Source organism: Ranitomeya imitator, chromosome 6 (genome assembly GCF_032444005.1).
Source record: "Ranitomeya imitator isolate aRanImi1 chromosome 6, aRanImi1.pri, whole genome shotgun sequence".
Taxonomy (NCBI): Eukaryota; Metazoa; Chordata; class Amphibia; order Anura; family Dendrobatidae; genus Ranitomeya; species Ranitomeya imitator.
In genome coordinates this window covers 568,183,646-568,190,470 of record NC_091287.1, presented here as the reverse complement: position 1 = coordinate 568,190,470, position 6,825 = coordinate 568,183,646, and positions in this window count along the sequence as shown.

Genomic DNA, 6,825 nt, shown 5'->3' with positions numbered 1-6,825 from the left:
CGAGCGAATTTTCTGAGAGAAGGGTTTAGGGAGTCGGGACTAGTTGTAATATCAGCCCTTTTCAGGGTAGGTTACAGCAGTTCATAGCACTGTTTGCCAGGCAGGTCTGTGCCAGTGCTGTGCAAGTGTTTGTCACAGCATTTGGCTGAGCTAGATTACACCAATCTTTTTGGGCTCAGTAGCATTGTCTGGTAGTCATCTGAGTAGACCGCCTGTGAAGCTACACCGCCTGTTTATCTCAATTTTCACTGCATCTAATCCAGTTAATAGTTTAGGGCCTAGGAGCAGTGTCTGCACGTCAGCGGAGTAGCCCGCCAGTGAAACTAACTACACCGCCTGTGTATCTAAATTTTGACTTCATCTAACCCAGTAAATCCTTTTGGGCCTAGTACCACAGTTTGGCCACTCAGTTCTGCTCGGTTTTCATCCATCGTTTTTTGTGCCAACAACTTCAGATACAGAGTTGCCAATTAGTTAAGCACCAAAATGAGTGGCAAAAGGCCTGCCGCTGGTGGAAAGGGAAAAAAAGGTTGTGTCCGTGGGGTAGGTGGTAAAGCAATAGTAACATCTGCAGAAGAAAGACCATCTTCCAGCCAAAGTAAGATGTCTACTTCTTTTCGTGGACAATCTGATATGATCCCTTTCTTACGACCATCGCTACAAATTCCAGATGAGGCACAAAAACAGCAAGTGTTTGAACGGATATCAAGTGCTTGTTTAACGAAGTTGTCCACTACTATAACTTTTTTTTGTTTTTTTTTCATAAATCTTGCTATTATGTGCCACTGAAAACATCTACTGTGTTTATTTTAGCAATATTAGCTGTTATCATGCTGTAGCAGCACCTCTTCAGTGCTGGATTCAGCTCTCATGGGGTTAATCGACAACTTCCTTATTGTGACCTAATACTACAAGTTCCATGATGCTTTGCACTGCCACTAAGCCCGAATCTAGCACCCCCCCTCCAAAAACACCCAAACCCCTCCCTCCCTCCTCTCCCTCCAAAAAGATTTGTGGTGTCATTTCTGTGCAACTCCTCTTTTACATTTGTCCAACCCACACTCCATTACACACAGAGATAGATATTAGATAGATAGATAAAAGATAGATAGATAGATAGATAGATAGATAGATAGATAGATAGATATTAGATAGATAGATAGATATTAGATAGATAGATAGATATTAGATAGATAGATAGATATTAGATAGATAGATAGATATTAGATAGATAGATATTAGATAGATAGATATTAGATAGATAGAATTAGATAGATATGGGATAGATAGATACAGATATATCTATTTCCATAGATCTGTCCATATCCATGTTTCTAAACCCCTTCACCCCTGGAGCTTTTTTCGTTTATCGCTCCCCTTCTTTCCAGAGCCATAATGTTTCCGTCAATATGACCATGTGGGGGATTATCTTTTGCGGGACAAGTTCTACTTTTGAACGACACCATTGGTTTTACCATATCGTGTAGTAGAAAATGTGAAAAAAATTCAAAGTATGATGAAATTGCAAAAAAAAGTGCAATCCCACACTTGTTTTTTGCTTGCCTTTTTGCTAGGTTCACTAAATGCTAAGGCTGTGTGCACACGTTGCGTATTTGATTGCAGATCCGCATGCGTTTTTTGCCGTACGGAATTGCATCAAATCCGCAGTGTACTGCACAACCAATGTAAGTCTATGGGAGCCGCAGACTTGTTTTGTGCACATGCTGCGGAAAAGACCGCACCGAAACGCAGCTTTTTTTTTTTTTTTTCTCCGCAGCATGTCCCTTTTGTGCCGAACTGCAGCGTTTCTGCACCCTTAAGACGGGATCACACTACAGTGAGATACGGCCGAGTCTCGCAGGTTAAATACAAGCTCTGGCACCGGCACTCTGGAGCGGAGCGTGCGGCCGCATAGCAATACATAGAGCCGCACGCTCCGCTCCGGAGTGCCGGTGCCAGAACTTGTATTTAACCTGCGAGACTCGGCCGTATCTCGCTGTAGTGTCACACCGGCCTTACACTTTCATTGTAACAAATATCTGCAGTTTTGCTGTGGATGAGGGTCCGAGAAACGCTGCAGTTCAGGAGGAGGGAAGTGTGTGGGCGGTGACCAGGGCCGGACTGGCCATCGGGCACTTCTGGCAAATGCCGCTGCACTCTTTCCCCCCTACTCCCGCCAGTGCCGCCGCCGCATTCAACTATGACGCCGGTATAGTTCAATGCAATGATGGAGGAGAGAGCATCCGCTGACGCTCCCTCTCCCATCATTCCCCGCTCTGCCTCTGACACTGCGGGTGCGCGATGACTTCATATCATCGCACACCTGCTGTGTCCCGGGCAGACTGCAGCCGCCGAGACAGGAGCAGCGCAGGCAAGAGGAAAGGTGAGGAGAGTGTGGAGCCATTATCGGGGGGATGAGATGTGGGTTGTGCTGTATATACCACTGTGTGGGCTGTGCTGTGTATATACCACTGTGTGGGCTGTGTATATACCACTGTGTGGGCTGTGCTGTGTATATACCACTGTGTGGGCTGTGCTGTGTATATACCACTGTGTGGGCTGTGTATATACCACTGTATGGGCTGTGCTGTGTATACTACTCCGCGGGCTGTGCTGTATATACTACTACGCGTGTTGTGCTGTATATACTACGACCCGGGCTGTGCTGTATACTACTACGCGGGCTGTGCTATATACTATGCAAGTTGTGCTATATTATATGCGGGCTTTGATATATACTATGGGAGGTATATTATATTCTATGGGGGAGGCCGTGTTATATACTATGTGGCTGTGTTATATACTATTGCGGGGGTATATTGTATTCTATGGGGGAGGCTGTCTTATATACTATGGGGGGTATATTATATTCTATGGGGAAGGCTGTCTGATATACTATGGGGGGCTGCATTATATTCTATGGGGGCTACATTATACTCTGGGGTGGCTGCATTATACTCAGCAAATTCAGATGTAAGGCTACTTTCACACTTGCGTCGGTACGGGGCCGTCGCAAACCTTCGGCCAGATGTACTGACGGACGTTATGCTAACTTTAGCACAACGTGGGCAGCGGATGCAGTTTTACAACGCATCCGCTGCCCATTGTGATGAGCGTGGAGGAGGGGGTGGAGTTCCAGCCACGCATGCGCGGTCGGAAATGGCAGACACAACGCACAAAAAAAGTTACATTGAACTTTTTTTTGTGCGTTGTGTCCACCAAAACACGACGGATATGTTGCTAATACAAGTCTATAGGTACAAAACGCATCCTGCGAGCACATTTGCAGGATCCGTTTTTTTTTCGCCAGATCTTTTTTTTTTTCCCCGCCGTATCTGTTTTTTACCACCTGATCGTTTTTTTTCCGCCAGATCCGTTTTTTTCTCAGAGTTGTATTAGCGCCAGAGTGCGTCTGATGGCCACACATTTCATCCGTTTTTTGCTAGATCAGTCGCTGTGCATTTTTTTTCAACGTACCGAAAAACCGTTCCTCTGTGTGTGTTTTCCGTCCGGTGGAAACAGCTTTTTTGACGGATCCTGCAAAAACGGATTAAACGTGTGTGGCCACCAGGCGCAATCCGGCGCTAATACAACTCTGAGAAAAAAACAGATCTGGCGGAAAAAAAAACATCCGGTGGAATAAAATGGATCCGGTGGAAAAAACCGGATCTGGCGGAAAAAACGATCCGGTGCAAATAAACGGATCCTGCAAATGTGCTCGCAGGATGCGTTTTACCCATAGACGGATCGTGACGGATGGCCAGACATCGCCTCCGTCGTGCTACGGATCCGTCGTGTTTTGGAATACCGTCGGCACAAAAAAAGTTCAATTGAAAATTTTTTTTTTTGGCCAGCTCGCCCGCCATTTTCTATCGCGCATTTGCGGCAGAAACTCCGCCCCCTCCTCCCCGCACTTCAGAATGGGCAGCGGATGCGTTGAAAAACTGCATCCGCTGCCCACGTCGTGGAGAAATTTCACAACGTGCGTCGGTACGTCGGCCCGACGCATAGCGATGGACCTGTACTGACACAAGAGTGAAAGAGGCCTTAATGAGCGATGAATTTAAAAAGAAAAAAAAAAAAGCGGAAAAAAACGGCGTGGGCTCCCACGCAATTTTCTGCGCCAGAGGGGAAAAGCCGACGGCCGGGGCCAATATCTGTAGCCTGCTATGAATATCAGCCTGCAGCTGTCTGCGTAGCCTTTACTGGCTATTAAAAAAGGGGGACCCCCCCCCCAAAAAAAAAAAATGACGTGGGGTCCCCCTATATTTTATAGCCAGAAAGGCTACGCAGACAGCTGCAGGCTGATATTCATAGCCTAGAGAGGGGCCATGGATATTGCCCCCCCCCCCCCGGCTACAAATACCAGTCCGCAGCCGCCCCAGAAATGGTGCATCTGTAAGATGCGCCAATTCCGGCACTTAGCCCCTCTCTTCCCACTCCCGAGTAGCGGTGGGATATGGGGTAATAAGGGGTTAATGTCACCTTGCTATTGTAAGGTGACATTAAGCCGGGTTAATAACGGAGAGGCGTCAATAAGACGCCTATCCATTACTAATCCAATAGTAAGAAAGGGTTAATAAAACACACACATTTGGAAAACAGTATTTTAATATTCTTCATTTAACCATACTTACCATACTTCAGCGCCTGCAAAAAAAAGTAAAATAATAAACCGTATACTACCTGTCCGCCGTAGTCCAATTAATAACGAGTGTCCCACGACGATCTCCCCTATAGAACAGTGACATCGGGTGATGTCACTGCTCTATAGCAGAGGTCCCCAACCTTTTTTGCACCAGGGACCGGCTTTAAGCAAGACAAGTTTTCCATGGCCCGGTGGGGTGGGGGTGGGGCAGGGGCGGGGCTCTGGTCATATGGGGGTGGAGTTAAGGAGGGGTGGAGCTTAGTGCATACTTATCATATAATTATGACATTTATAATGAGAATGTGATTCTCACACACACACATTCTCACACACACAATCACACACACACATTCACACACCCCTCTCACCTCTCCTCGCACTCTCCCACAGCATCTCATTGCCTTCCTCTGACACAGCCGGCCGCTGAATGATGACGTCATCCAGCGGCGCGTCTGTGTGAGAGGAAGCAGGAAGACAGATCGCTGGGCAGTGGAGCTGCAGGGATTTCTCCCTGCCCGTCACAGCCACCCTGCAGGGGCTCCCCTTCACCTCTGCACTTGTTGGGAGCCGGCGCTCTGCAGCTTCTCTGTGCCGGCTGTCAGCTTGACAGTCGGCACAGAGAACAGCTGACTCCCTGACCGGGGGCGGCAGAATGCAGCCGCCGGGGGAGACACTGCGGACCGCCGAATGAGGCGGCCCGACTGCGCCCCCCTGCCGGCTGCGCCCCGGCTGCGCCCCCCTAGATACGCCACTGGGCGTGTCAGTGAGGAGAGCCTGCCGCCCCACCCCGTCAGGAACACACCATGCTGCGCAGGAGGGCTGTGTCACTAAGACCCGCCTGACGCCCCGCCCCGTCCTGCATAATGTTCTCTGCCGGGAGCTGCGAGCTGTCACAGAGCGTGCTCTGACCAGGCGCAGGGCCACGAAGCTAGCTGTCAGCGGCGCCGCGGACCGGCTGAAAAACCCCAACGGCCCGGTCCTGGTCCGCGGACCGGCGGTTGGGGACCTCTGCTCTATAGGACTCTCAGTGACACACTGACTGGAGACAATGGCTCCTGCAGTGCATCACTGAGAGGTTACCTGAGGACGAAGTCTCACTTTATGGCAATTGCTGCGTGGGAAAATGTCTCACCCAGCAATGCCAATAGTGAGACTAGGGACTATTTTCTCACAGGGGCGTAGGAATACCTTGTGAGGAATACATGATGGAAGGATACCTTCCATCATTGTGTTCCTGGAGCCCCTGGAGAGTGGTCGTGTAAGAGGGTGAACTGTAGTCCCACTGAGAGGGCACTAGGACCCTGTGGTTTTTGCCTGTTGCAGCAGAGGACAGACCTCCCAGAGACAATGTGTGCTGCGGGGTGGGGTCTAGTGTCTGGAGTGTGAAGTGAAAGTAGGAAGTGAGAGCTGAGAGAGAAAAGGCGGGAAGAAAAGGAGAAGCTGCTGTGAGATCTTAAAAAGAGACTGTGTGGATTTACTGCAAGTGTTTTTGGAGGAAAAGAAGCTTTTGAGAGACTTTTTGTTGCTAACGTTTCCTGGAGAAGAGCTAACCCTTTATCTAAGAAAAGACGGAGACTTTGCTAAGAACCCAGTACGAATTTGGAAGTCTGTGGATTCCCTGTGCATTGAGTGGAGGAACAAGTCTGGACAGACTGCTGATACAGAGACGGACGGATTGTCGTGGAAGCATTCCTAGGAGCTACAGAAGCAGAGACTACATCGTGAGACCACTAACTAAGTCCCCGGCGTTTGGGCTCGGCATCGGCCGACAAGACAAGAGGAGCTTGCTGTAACTTATTGGCGCTGAAGATATGAACTGGCTACAGCCTGTGCGGATTCCTGCCTGAGAGGAAATCCATCTCAGGATACGGTACCATAGTTATAGATACCCGGGTATCTCTGCTCAGAGTGTTAAGTTGTTACTTTAGAGGTGTATCTTATATTAGAGTTGTGTAAGTTATACTCAATGTGCCATTCCAGGGGCTCCCTTAATAACACTACATTCAATTTACACTTGTTCCTGTTTTTAGTTGCCTGTTAGGTAAATTTCTTACTAGTCTGTTGTAGTACACAGTTCTCAGGAGACCTTGGAGTGGCACAGTGATTTCAGCTGCTGCTGAGCTAGTGTATCTTTGGGGTGCATCTGCCTTAATATTCTCCATATTACCTTGATTAAT